The sequence below is a fragment of the Manis pentadactyla genome, chromosome 8 (assembly GCF_030020395.1).
Source record: "Manis pentadactyla isolate mManPen7 chromosome 8, mManPen7.hap1, whole genome shotgun sequence".
NCBI lineage: Eukaryota > Metazoa > Chordata > Mammalia > Pholidota > Manidae > Manis > Manis pentadactyla.
The window spans coordinates 28,120,513-28,135,927 of record NC_080026.1 but is presented as its reverse complement, the minus strand read 5'-3'; positions in this window follow the sequence as shown (position 1 = coordinate 28,135,927).

Sequence of the window (15,415 nt, the reverse complement as noted above, 5' to 3'; positions counted from 1 at the left end):
AAAAATTGTTGCTCTGTAGAATTTTATGTAAAAATGAAATGATAAAAATGTGTTTTCTCAAAATAAGCAATACATGATATATTTTCTCCGAATTTGCCTATCTCAAACGTCAAAGCAAACTATCATTTTAAACACTTAGTTGTTTCTCTGCTTTCACTGAAAATTTCCCCTAAAGTTCTGCTTTTTGTTGTATGCTGCATATATAGTATTAATTTATTATAAAATACACATCTAAACAATTTTGTGTTTATATGTTTATTGGATATAGGTCTTTGACTTAGATATATAAAGAATATTCAAGTAGGTGTAAGTTTTAGAAAATAAAACTAAGATGTATTTGTGTGAGAGAAGGGAGGTCTAATGGTTAATAAGGCTGGAAATAGAATCTTTGAACTAATTAAATTCCAACTTTACATCTATGAATAATGGTGGAATAGAAATAAAGGAAGCATATACTTACATACTCCTGCCAGTTTGATGTATGTGTGTGGTGTCTGAGATTCTTAGGTTTTATAAACCTTTTCTTATTAGTACAATATCCTGGGGATTGAAAGGTGTGGACAAGAAGATGGAACATGTTAACCACAGCCAACTATTTAAGTTCATTCTGTCTCAATCTAATTTAAAAAAAAACAACTACAATACATCCAAGGCTGTGACTTTGTTATATTCAGAGTGGCCCACTTAAGTGATAGGACTGTAATTAGATCCTTTTTAAAGTTGACTACTAAGTTTGTATTTTATGTAATGTACTTGGATCTGAAAAATGTTACTAATATCCTTGATCTAGGAAACACACACATGAACATGCACAAACACACACACACACACACACACACACACACACATGAGTTTTCTGGCTAAAACATTTTTACTTTGGATTAGTTTATATCTGAATGAGAAACAGATGTAGCCAGTGTTAAGGAAACAATGATATAAGTATGCAATGAAAAGGAGTCCTTCATTTCCTTTCTTATCTCTCACATATTTATTGCATGCTTGTTATTTGAAATGCACAGTGATTGGCACTGGCGTTATTCCAGTGGAAGTCATGATCCCTCTTTTCCAGAGTTACATATCTAATGAGAAAATGGTTCTGAAGAGACTTTTTAAAGTATTCTGTTAAGTGCTATAAGTGAAGGGATACATAATGCACAGAGGAAGCCTTGTTAAACATACGTTTCAGTCTCTGCAGAGCCAAAATAATCTCACCAAGGAGGAGATAGTTTAGATGACTCTTGAATCATTTGCTAGGAAACAAAGCGAGAAACAACCATGCTAGAAGAAGGAACATGTGTTAAGGCACATACTTACAAATAATAAAGTGAGAGACTATTATCTAGAATCTAGAAAGATCAGAAATTGTCAGTAATGTAGCATTTTATGAGGCATATTGAAGAATTTGTACTTTAGTGTGAAGGCAATGAAAATATGTTATTTGAACATAACAAGAACTATACAGGAGAATATAAATCCATCTGATACATAATCATGTTACCTAAGAACCTGTTATATTCACCTTTCTACACAAATATGCTGGGATAATCTCTCTCATTTCCCCATTCCCCACAGCAAAAGCAGCCTAAATTCCAGAATCCTATCACAGGTTGTAAAAGTAATCCTTTAACTATTAAAGAATAATGTAAAGAATCCTAGACCAGTTAATTCAATATTTCAATACTAAGTCTCCCTGGATACTTACCCTAATTTACAGATTCATTTTAAATTCTGCCACTTACGAACTAAATTATTTGGACAATTAGTTAAACTCTTCAAACCATAATGTCCATCTCAGAAGATAGAGATAATGCCAGGACTTCCAGCTATGCCACTTACTGGATCAAGCTGACATCTACTGTCACTCTGCCAGGCCCTTCACTTGTACTCCACTCCTGGGAATTTCCCACGTAGCCTGTTGCCTTGTGACTGATCTATTTAATGACGAATCTATTTAATGATGCCACATGTTTGTGTCAGATCCACTGCCAATTAAGCCACATTTACAAGAGTCACTCCTGCCCCCAAAGGAGCAGATTGATCTGGTTAGAGAGACAAGATGCAGACATATTAAATAAAGATAACTAGGAGTAAAAGGCAGCATATAAGAATAATGAAATTAGAAATACTGAGTGAAAAGGTAAGTACAATGATTTTTTGAAAAATTAAAACAAAAAACCTGGCGCTATAAAGGAAACGACTAATATTAAAATTTCAATTAAACCTCAAAATGTATCTGTCATTTATAACAATAGAGAGATTGCAGATTCTTTCTGTTTAGAATTTAACAAATATAAAAATCATACTTTATTATTTTAAGGTAATATAAATTGGTTACAGTAGGTCAGAAATTTTTAACAAAAGATGATACAGAATTTTAAAAAGAAAGAAAATCTTTGTCAAATTTCTTACTCTACACAAATTGCTTACTCTACACAAATTTCTTACTCTACACAAAGGTAGGCAACTGAGAGTTGCTGTCTTACTTTTTTTTTTTTGTAGATAATTATTTTTTATTGAAGGGTAGTTGACACACAGTATTACATTAGTTTCAGGTGTACAACACAGTGATTCAACATTAATATACATGATAATTCTAGCTACCAGCTATCACCATAAAAAGTTGTTACAATATTTTGACTATATTCCTTATGCTATACATTACATCCCGGTTACTTACTTATTTTACAACTGAAAGTCTGTACTTTTTTTTTTGAGAGGGCATCGCTCATATTTATTGATCAAATGGTTGTTAACAACAATAAAATTCTGTATAGGGGAGTCAATGCTCAATGCACAATCATTAATCCACCCCAAGCCTAATTTTCATCAGTCTCCAATCTTCTGAAGCATAACGAACAAGTTCTTACATGGAGAACAAATTCTTACATAATGAATAAGTTACATGGTGAACAGAACATGGGCAGTCATCACAGAAACTTTCGGTTTTGATCATGCATTATGAACTATAAACAATCAGTTCAAATATGAATATTCATTTGATTTTTATACTTGATTTATATGTGGATACCACATTTCTCCCTTTATTATTATTATTTTTAATGAAATGCTGAAGTGGTAGGTAGATACAAGATAAAGGTAGAAAACATAGTTTAGTGTTGTAAGAGAGCAAATGTAGATGATCAGGTGTGTGCCGGTAGACTATGTGTTAATCCAAGCTAGACGAGGGCAATAAAACATTCACAGATGCAGAAGATTTCTCTCAGAACAGGGGGGGTGAGGTTCTAAGCCTCACCTCTGTTGATCCCCGATTTCTCACCTGATGGCCCCTTTGCGACTGTGCCTGTCTTAGGTTGTTCCTCCCTTGAGGAATCTTATCCGTCTCTGGCTAACCAGTCATCTTCCGGGGCCATACAGGGAAATGAAAGTTGGTAAGTGAGAGAGAAGCCTTATTGTTTGAAAAGGTTAGCTTTTTACTTCTTTGCATATTTATGCCCTGTGGCTTCTATGCCCAGCATTTGTCTTGAGGTATCTTTACCACTTGGAGGAATTATGATACTCGGTAAATTCGATATGAGGCACGAATTCTATTTAAGGGTTGTAATTAGGAAGGAAGAAGAAAAGCTATAGAAGTAGCAGGCAGAAGAAAACGTGGGAAGATTGATTATTTCTTTGACATATCTTCTTGTAGAGTAACTTCAGCATGTATAGGTTTTAATCTACTAATTAAATTGCGCACACACATTAACATAATAGGAGTACAGCTACATAACCAAAGCAGACCTATAATTACCAGCCATCTCCAGTGAAACCAAGAAAACCAGTTAGGCACCTTAGGCATTTATGAAAACTTATCTATGATATGGTGGATATTGTCCAACTGAACTTGAACAGTCTGAGAGAAATCAGACAAATTAAAACAACCCATTCCTGGGGACTGTTCACATCCCTTATGTTCTTTTAACAGTAGATAGTCTGTAGTTGTAAGATTTTGGAGTGCTACAACTTGCACTTCTCACTAATTCTTGGTTGAGTTCCAACAGTATAGATCCAGTTAAATTTGTTGTTTTACTGTATGCACAGGCCAGCTTAGATATCTCCTCCTTCATTCCCATGGCTAGTCCAGGAACTGGTGGGATGAGTGCATCTATGGCTGTAGCAGCGCCTGGATCTTTGTTGAGGTTTTTTGATGATCATCTTCTGGTATGAGTCTTCCAGAGAGTGCTGATGTTGGAAGTTCTTCTTCATATTGTATCTTAGTTCATTTTCTGGGTAGCCAAATTAGGCTTTGATCCTCTGTGTAAACACAAACAGACCCTTTGCCTACACTTTTATATGCCCTTTATACCATTGTGTAGAAGTCATTGGAGGTCACCACACAGGAAGTGCTTTTTTTTTTAAGAGAAAGGAATATTATCAGAAAAATGTACCTACATAGCCGATCATCTGACACTCTTTAAGTGATCAAAATTAAGGATATTTAAAGCATGCATTAATCGTTGATTTACAGTTAGTTTTATCCTATCAGGGAGTAATCCCCCTTTTCTTTCTTTCTTTCTTTCTTTTTTTTTTTTTTTTTGTTATACTAGGCTCTCCCCTATACCAGGTCCCCCCTATAAACCCCTTTACAGTCACTGTCCATCAGCATAGCAAAATGTTGTAGAATGACTACTTGTCTTCTCTGTGTTGTACAGCCCTCCCTTTTCTCCCACCTCCCCATGCATGCTAATCTTAATACCCTCCTTCTTCTTCCCCCCTCTTATCCCTCCCTACCCACCCATCCTCCCCAGTCCCTTTCCCTTTGGTACCTGTTAGTCCATTCTTGGGTTCTGTGATTCTGCTGCTGTTTTGTTCCTTCAGTTTTTCCTTTGTTCTTATACTCCACAGATGAGTGAAATCATTTGGTATTTCTCTTTCTCCACTTGGCTTATTTCACTGAACATAATACCCTCCAGCTCCATCCATGTTGCTGCAAATGGTAGGATTTGCCCTCTTCTTACGGCTGAGTAGTATTCCATTGTGTATGTGTACCACATCTTCTTTATCCATTCATCTATTGATGGCCATTTAGGTTGCTTCCAATTCTTGGCTATTGTAAATAGTGCTGCGATAAACATAAGAGTGCATCTGTCTTTCTCAAACTTGATTGCTGCATTCTTAGGGTAAATTCCTAGGAGTGAAATTCCCCTTTCACCATGCACTGGGCTCTCACACGTGTGGATGTAGTCTGGCTGTTGTCCTGTGTCTTCTGGTCTCTCTTTTAGGATTAGTTGTATTTGTTGTATTTTCAAAAATATATATGTTTTTTGGAGGAGATTCCCACTGTCCTACTCACATCGCCATGTTGGCTCCGCCTCTGTCTTACTTTTGGTGTTTTAAAAATGTGTGCTTATTTTTCAAATCAGTAAATACATACATATATATATATCCCAAATTTCTAAGAAAACAAGTAAATAAAATTTAAGTACTAGCAACAGGTAAAAGAAATAAAGGGGGGAAAGGAAAGAAATATATTTCAAAAAGGTTGATAATTGAAATAAGAACAAATACACTTTTTGCCACAATATAGTTGAATGCATTAAACACTCCAATTAAAATGCATTGGTTTTCAGACTGAATTTTTAAATCCAACAATATTTTACTTATTTGAAATACTTTTTCAAAAGTATTTATTGAACATCTGATATGTGCAAAAAGTATGCGAGGACCTAAGGATGCAAAGGTTAACATGGTATTTATGGTTCTTTCTGTTATCATTATTAAAAATATGATAAAAAGAGGCAAATAAATATCTAAATAAATCAAGAGGAACAATACTGATAAAAATTTAGGTAAAATTAACCATTATTCTATATCTTTCTATATACTTGAAAATGTGAGAACGTGTACAACTAAAATCAAATTAGAGGATATTAAGCCAATTTAAACCAAGATTTGATGGTTTTGTTTGGAAGTAACTGAGGTCACATTTATTTGCTCAAAACTATGAAATGGGTACAAATTATTTTAATTTTGATGAATACAAATTCATGCTATGTGTTTGAAAATAAAAATGTCATTTTCCCCAAGTTATTCTAAAATATAATACAGTCCCAAATTAAATTCCAAGATAAGTTCTTCATTTGGAACTTGACAAGATGATTTTACTATTTAGTTGGAAAAATAAATACATGAAAATATCCAAGAAAATGTTTACTAACAAGAGTAAAACAGGGGATGGTATTTATACTAGAAAATAATACAGGAAAATATAAAGCTATACAAATTAAAGAGTAATGATCTAAAAATAAACAGAAAGACCAGTTAAACAGAATATAATAGAAATTTCAAAAGCTGCCTTACATAGAAGAATAAGTTATAGCAAACAGGTAGCTTCAATACAATCTGCAAAAGATACTCAAACAGTTTGCTAATTATTGATAGGATCTTTTTCATATAAATATCAACACATTCTTGACTTTAAGTGGCTACATATTTTTTTTTTTAATTTTAACTATTCTGTGTCAAAAAAAATTTTTTTCAGCAAAGCCCATAGAGTCAAGTACAAAAAACAACCACAATAGAGGAGACTTTGTAGAATGTTTGCAAAGAGATGCCAAAACTAAGTTTAGGAGTTTATTAAATATATTAAAGGCAGAAAACAAAGTGGACAAATATTGGGATCATATGTGGCCACTTTCCAAAAACTGCATTAAGGGTATAAAGAATTTGGTAGGAAAAGTAAATTAATGTCTTTTACCCAAGTCATTACTGGGAAGACCTTAGGAATATACCTACTGTTGGCTAAATATGTAACCTGTAGTTTCAATTTGCTGCTCAGTCCAAGGACTGACTGATTTCAGGTGTTTCATCAATTTAAAATACCCTAGAACTTGGGAACTACAAAACTGATAAAGTTAATATTCAGTTTTGGATGTTACTGAATAGAATCAGTAAATAATTGAAGGCAAAGCAGATAGGTTTTTACATCATGAACAGCTATCCATTAAAGGACTTCAGCATTTGGAAGAATAAGTACACATGAAATAGGGAATTTATGTAATTCTTCTTTCAACTTTTCCTTCAAAAGGCCTTTAAAATGTTTTGAATTGAAAGCAACTAAAAATGTCATGGCCACACTTTAAGGAGGCCTCTCTCCCTCTAGAGACAGAACAGCGATGGTAAAAATACACATTTGGTGAAAAATATTCTCTGAATGACAAAGGCTTTCACAATCAAGGTTTCAGATGACATAGAGAGTTTTCAGGTAGTTGGATGCCCACTGTAGAAAAAACTATAAGATGAGGGTCTTCAGAACTTCATAGAATAAATAGAAAATGATAGACCTATTTTATTAACGGAAGAGCCGAGGTCACTGAGTGGAAGAAACAAAGCAATATTTATAGAATATTGGGCTTCAATCTTTCAGTCTTGACACTGAAATTCACCTCGGAAACATCACTAATTAAAAGAAAACTGGAGAACTAGCCAAAAAACCTGGTTTTTAATAATAGATTCATTAGTTTGGCCTTAGATAATTTAAAATTTTGACCTTTAGTCTTCTTATCTGTGAACTTAGAATAATACCTATTTGACTGAGTTACTGGTATAGTTACAGGAGATAGTGAAAATGAATGCAGGTAGGAATGTGCTTGGCACCTGGCTAAATTTGGGACAGAAATATTTTTTGAATCTAAAGTCACTAGACACATCAAAGCACTCTACCCCTTTAACTAAAAACACCAAAATAGGAGAGTCCTATTAGTCACAAATATAAAAAGATCCTTGGACCTGACAAAAATCTATGAAGAAATAAATTATAGCTCTGTCTGTTCCACATTAAAAACTAATGTTCAGATACTAATAATGTTGTAGATGTGTTAGTTTTCAAACATGGCTGAACGTCACTGCGGTACTTTCAACATCCATAGCTGCTGGTGCCCCAGGGTCTCAAAAATCACTGTTCCAGGGTGGGGTGCCGTCTGGCTGATTCCAACATACTTTGGTAGGCAATACTGAACAAAGACAGGAAGATATGAACCAAAATATAATTTAAAATGGAGGAATGGCAAAATATTCACTTGGGAAAGATATACAGAGCTGGCGGAAGGACGATGAAATTTGGATACTACGAAGATCGCAGAAATGCAACTGCAAGCTCTCTCTTTAAATAAATATTATATAAATGGAAGGGGGAGGGAAGCAAGAGAGAATATCACTGGCAGCAGATATTACTTTATAAACGAATCACTTCAAGAAACTCATTGCCCCTCACAATGGTACCAGGTACCACAATGGAAGCAGAGTTAATTTATATCTGCCAGATTAAAGTAAAACCATTATGTGTTGTAGAGAATTTGTTCACATACATTACATTATATCCAGCACATCCTGCATTATATTTCAGCACATCCTGCATTAATGCTCTAGAATAAATGAAGCCTGGTGGTCGAGCCCAGACGGCTATCACCATTTCAATCCATAAGAGTTGGAGGAAGATGCACCTGACAACAATCTCTGGTTCTGTGAACAGCACCAGAGACGTATTAGAGCCTTCTTTACCTCACTATCCTCCTGCAGAGATTATCCTCTGGCTCCAGGAGATCGCTACTGTTTACACAGCCTGAAGTTTGGGTGTCTCTGCCTTTCGGAGTCCTAGGAAGCCCGAATTTTGTTTTAAAAGCTGGGCTTTTTTTCCCCCATTGTAACTGAGCTGGAGTGTTTGCTGCTTTTGCCAGCGTACTCGCAGCTGTGCCACCTTATTTGAAGTCCTACGTCAGCAATCCCTTGACATGTTCTGATTTGCACTTTTTGCTCACAGTTGATCCTCGTCAGTTTCACATACAAAACCTATTAAAGAATTTGCTCAGCTACCATTTATCTCCGGCACATGTGCAGTTCAAGGGAATGACATTAATGGAGTACTATGGCAGTGCTAACAGACGGAGTGGTACCCCAGGTATTTTTTGGAACCCCACCATCCATGTTTCCATTTTACCTCAAGAAATTCATTGCCCCTCACAATGGTACCAGGAGAGAGGCAGCATTAATTTTTATCTGTCAAATTAAAATAAAGAGGCAGGATGCAAAAGCATTTAGAGACATGACTCATTTTAGAATTGGAAGACTCCCTAGGGATTTTCTCTTGGGGCTCATCATTTTATCAAGAAGAAATATAAAAATCTACTAATGTACAGGAATTTTCCAAGTTTGCATAGCTAGTTAGTAACAGAACTGGCACTAGATTCCAGATCCTGTGCCTGTATCCCAGTCCAAAATCATATTACTGTTCTGCCACATTACTTCCCCACTGGTAAATGCATAGAAGAGACAACCAAAGAAAGTTGTTGTTCAAGTAAAATGCCCTGTCTTATTAAGCATTAAAACCCATTAGTGAAGGCAATGTCCAAACACCAGTATTCAATAACAGCTTCAAGTTTTCAAGAGAACTTCCTACACATAACAATCTGTGGCCTGTTGACTGGCAGGGTTATTGCAATGCTGAGACATCCCTAACAAGAACTAGATTTAAAAAGAGTATATGGCAATTATGATGTGTCAGTGGCTAATGAGGCATTCTCGATTCTAAATCAATTCTGGGAGTCTTAGGAATACTGATAAAGCTGTATGTTCACACCAAAATCTGATGTAACTTACTCTGTACTTGTCATGGATGTGCTGAGAAAATATCTATTGTGCCACATCTATAGATTTTTCAGTGAAATCCCAATTTGGTTAGGCCTCATGAGTCAATCTCTGGACCAACAGAGTAAATCAGTCTTACTTGTGGTCTGCTCTCTATAGTCTGGGCTAAAGAAATGCTTCAAAAATACTGGCAATAGTCAATATGGCTTTCAGGAAGAGGTGGCAGTGACACCAGTGTGACTTTTAGTAAGCATATAACTCTGATGTCATTGTAAGGGTATTTGTCCCAGTAGTGTCCATCTCATGGATCTATCAGATTTTTCAAAACTGTTCATCATTTTACAATCTTATATTCAATTCTTAAATCTTCAATATGACTTATATCCCTACCAATCCATTGAAATTGCTGTCATTGAAGTTATCAATATCTTAGTTTTCAAATCTGAACACCACATTATATTCATTCTCCCTGTAATATTTTTGACTCTTCTTTGAAATTCCTTCCTTGACTTCTGTAAAACTCTCATGCTTCATTATTTCCATGCTTAAGTAATGTCTCCTTTCTTCCCAGTTCTCATCTTTCTTCCACCTCTTATGCACTGGTGCTGGCAGAAGGTTATAGGCACTTTTCCTTTCCCCTTTTTACTTTAATTATGCCCCCTTCTTTATCATTATTATTTCCACATCACACGCTTGCGTATTTCTGAAGATTTTCATGTAGTTTAACAGTAGTCTGATTCCATCTTTTTTATCTATCTATCATTTATCTATCTATCTGTCATCTATCTATCTAATCTATCTATCTACCTGTCTATCCATCCGTCTAATACATATTCCTGTCAACATCTTTAAGGGAGAGATTTTTCTTAAGCTGATCATTTTCACTTCCTATCCTGTGTTTCCCACTATCCCTATGACAAAAAATGCTTTTTATGCAGTCCCCAAGGAAGAAATCTAGAAATAATCTTAGATTTCTTTCACCTCACATTCAATGAATCACATAGATAACCAAGATCTGTTAGTTCTGTATATATATTTGTATATACACTTTTACACTTACAACTATTGCTGTTACTTTAGTACTCATCATTGCTCACATGGATACTAAAATAACCTTTTACCTATCTCTTTTTTCAGGTTAGTTCTTTCAAGCCGGTCTACATTACTGCAAGCACAATCTTTCATTCTATAAAACAAGGTGAGTGAGATGCCCAAGTTCAAATCCCAGTTGAATTATTTATTCACTATGTAACTGAAAGAAGTGACTTAGACCCTCTTTATCTCACTTTTCTCATCCATAAATGGGAATAATAGTACCTACTGGAATTAATGTAATGATAGATACATTCCTTGAATTCTAGAGCCAGAAAAAAACATATGGTTCATTTCATTTACCCAATCAATTTATAGATAAAAAGAAAGTAAAAATACCCTTTATTTGCCCAAGGTCACAGGATGATTTAATGTAAAAGTAGAAATTCATTGATGATCTCTTGGCTTTCATCCAGTGTTCTTTCAATGTACCAACAAACCTTTAAATGGTATGTACATTGTATCATGCTATTACAGATTAATGTGAGAGGATATTCTCAATATTATGAGTATTGATTATTAAACATTATTAGTATTAATTATTAAACAATATAAGTATAAAAAATTCTTTGAATTAATCACACTAACCTGACAGGTACTGTTACAGAAATATTGGAAAACTTGGACTGGATCACTGACGGAAGAACTAAGTGGCACTCGGAGGTCTTGGAGTGTTGAGGTTTTATTCTACACCGACTGGCTCAGAGGGGAGTAGCCTCCTCAAGTCTGAGCCCTGAACAAAGGCAAGGGGAACAATATATATTTTTCTGCTTCCTTATCTGCAACATTTCTACATGTACAGCAAGCAAGCAAGGGAGAGGAAGTTAAGGGAGTGAGCTTAGGGAGTGAGTGCCTGGCAGAGCGGGAATTAAGGGAGTGTTCTATTGTTTTTGATGAGAGGCAGAAGGGAGCCACCTGGACTAGATGGCTGTCCTTGTAAATTTTTCCCTATCAGTACAACTTAGTCTACCAACTTTGGTCTTACTGTTACGTTTAACTTTTGCCCAATGGACACCAGAACAATATGTGGGTTTATTTTGCCCAGTGTCCTGGGTAAAAACAAACCCTGGACAAAGGCTTCTACCTAATGAGTGGAGCGTGCCCAAGGCATGCAGGAAGGAGACCTAGGACTGCATCACCCTGAATCACCCTGCCACTGTGTGGTTTGGATAAGATGTACTTTCTCCCTCATTCTCTAGACTAGAACAAAGTCATTTAGCAACATACCACATTCAAGGTTTATTGTATTTTATATGCTATATATATAATCAATATATTGAAATCAATCTTCATTGTGTTTACAAACCAACAAATCAAATCCACCACCAGAGGAGAATGGGTTCAGGATAAATGCACAGAGAATAAGTAATTCAGTGGGCATTCTCACTGAAGCTCCCTGTCTTTGTGAGTAGGTGTTTCTTTGTGATGAAATGTTGTCTTCTCCCAATATACATACCCTTCTTACTGTCTTATTTTAAGCCAAAACTGCTAAAATACACTGTTTGTCTTCCAAGACTCCAAGAGGAAATCTAGCTTCAAAAGTCACAAAGGTTAGAAAAGATGTTAAAATTCTTTTCCTTCTCACCCTTGTCATCCTCCTCTTCCTCGTTGTCACATTGTCATCATCATTGATACTATCTGTCAAATACTTAGTATGTGTCTTTCTCTAAGTACTTCACATGCAGTTATGTAAATAATCCATTAATATAATTGGATTATATACAGTTTAAAAAATAAAAAAAAGAAAATTAAGAAAGGTCAGGTATATTGCATGTGAACTTGTGGTTAATAAGTGATGGAGAAGGGGTTCAAATAATGTCAAACTCTTAACTTCTCTGATTTACTTGTCTCTCTCTCTCTCTTGTTCTCTCTCAATTCCCAAAGTATTAAAGAGTTTGTTTTCAGGAAAATAGCAGACAACCTTAGAAGGGAATTTATCTTAAGAAAATAAATTTTAATTCTATATTCAGGAAGATATTCAGTATAGTAGAATTTAAAATTTAAAACATTTATAAAATGAAAATGTAGAAAATAGATGGTTAAATAAAATATGGCACATTAAAACAATAAGCACTTTTGAACTATTGTGAAACTTTCTTAACAACGTGAATACACACTTGAGACACAGTAAAAAAACAGTGCAAAATACTTAGGCCAACACTAAAAATAAAACCATAGAGTTTGCATTGGATATTTAGATAATAAATGCAGAGAAACAAGGAATAATAATAGTCAGGAAACATATTCTGACTGGCAGCTCTTTCCATTATTTCTGATATTATTAAAATAACAGTTTTATGAAAATACTTGAAAAAATTTGTGTTGACCTGATAGTTGGGTTATAAAAGGTGATGAAATATTTTAAAAGATTGCCAAAGTAAGTGACATTTACAAAGGAAATGTTAATTCTTTCATCTTTTTCACAGAGATGAATAAAATTTCTCTAAGTCTTGTTTAAGGTTATCTACTGTTTTGTTCTAGAGTCTCTTTGTTTTTAAATTTTGTTAGTTTAGAGATTAAAACTCTTTATTGTACTTCAAAAAAGTTGTGGAATACAAGGGAACTTCAAGGTTTATAGTAGAATTGGAGTCCTTGAAATAATAATATTTTACACTTTTAATTTTTATAAATAGACCAAGCTTACTGTTTGATAAGTGATAGTTTTTACTGTCAAATGACCTTCATTTTGAGAATGCATTTTCTAGAAAAGTAGAATAAAACAATTGAGTTGAAAAAGTGACATGGTAACTCATAAGATATAATGCCATAGGTTTGATTTCTGTCAATTTATATAGCATTATCATCTGCTAGAAGTTTCTTTGATCAAGGTATCCTCAGATACTTACAAGTGATAAATCTTCCCCAAACTATTCAAATTACCAACACGTTCCTTTGGATTAAATTTTCCCTGTAAAAACTCAAAATATATTTATCAGAGAGGAAGGCTTTGTTGACTAAAATCATTACGACTCTTATTTATGAAAGATTCAGTTTATTCAGAGTCTTACTGAGGATGCTGACCTGAGAGCAACCCATCAGTGTGTTCTGATAAACTGATTTAAAGCACCTTAGTTTGGAAATATCTTAAATACTTTCTCTACCAGTCAGGGATACATGCAGAAAAGAGGTTACATTTATTAATACATCAAACAGTACGGCATGGGTACATCTAGTTAAGAGTCCTAAAGGATCATGCTAGACACGTGCCATCTTCGTATGTGGGAGGAGGTAAGGTTAAGGGTATCCTTAGGCAGATTTACTTCATCTTCCTTTGAGGAAAGGGAGGGAATATGTGACATTATCTTATTGATGCTGACCAGAAAATTCCTGACTGGCTACATTTCTGGGAGAGATTGAAACTACAATTAGGTTAGGTATTATGTCCCAGTTTGGTGATTTGGCCTAGTAGAAGTCACACCATATTGAGTCTGTGTCTTTTTTTCTAACAGCTCAATGGTTTATTACATGAAGACATAAGAGTACGGATAATAAGGTGTGAAAATCTTTTGACCACCAGGCTGATTGACATTGGAACCTAGATCCAGGGCTTTGGGTAAGTCTTTTGGGCAAGAACCAAATTACAAAGTCAAAAATTTTCCTTTGAAGAATATTGCATCCCCATGTGCAATTACTGTTTGCATTTGTTATTTCATAACAAATAATCAAGCCTAATCCAAAGGAAAACAAAAAAATCAGTTGACTATTTTAATTTCTTGATCTGGCTTTTAAAAAAAAGTAATTAGGTGAACAAATTTGGACATCTTTCTTTTCTGTATATTCTGATTTTTACACCATCCCATTTACCTGCTTTTTCAAATTCTTTTTAAAACTCCCACTTTTATTGACATATAACTCATACCACAAAATTCATTTTCTTATTAAGGTATCATTGATATACACTCTTATGAAGGTTTCACAAGAAAAACAATATAGTTATTACATTCACTCTTATTATTGAGTCCCCCCTCAAAACCCCATTGCAGTCAGTGGCCATCAGTGTAGTAAGATGCCACAGAGTCCCTATTTGTCTTCTCTGAGCTACACTGTCTTCCCAGTGACCCCATGCACATCATGTGCACCCATCATGATACCCGACAATCCCCTTCTCCCTCCCTCCCTCCCTGCCATCCCCAACCCCCTCCCCTTTGGTAATCACTAGTTCCTTCTTCATTATTAAAGCTTATAATTTGGTGTTTCAGTGTTTCGAATCTTCACAGGTTTGTGCAACTATTACCACTTTCAAATTTCAGAATCTTTTAATTACCTCAAAGAGAAGCCCCATACCCATTACCACCAACCCTCCATTTTCTTTGACACTAGGCCTTGGTGTCATTACTCTATTTTCTACTCTTATTAATTTGACTCTTCTGGACATTTTATATAAATTATACAATTTGTGGTCTTTTATAACTGGACCTTTAACTTAGCACAATGTCCATCCATGTTCCATGCTTTTTTCTTTCTTATTGCCAAATAAATTATGAGACTGTATGAATATCTACTTTTTGTTTACACATTCATCAGTTGATGGACATTTGGATTGCTTTCACTTTTAGGTTATTATATATAATGCTGCTATGAACATTCATTAACAGCTTTTGTGTGAACATATGCTTTTAACTCTCTTGGGTACATATGTATGAGTAGAACTACTAAGTCTATGGAAATTTTATGTTTAAGCTTTTGAGGATCTTTCAAATTATGTTCCCAAGTGGCTGTATCATTTTACAGTCTCACCAGC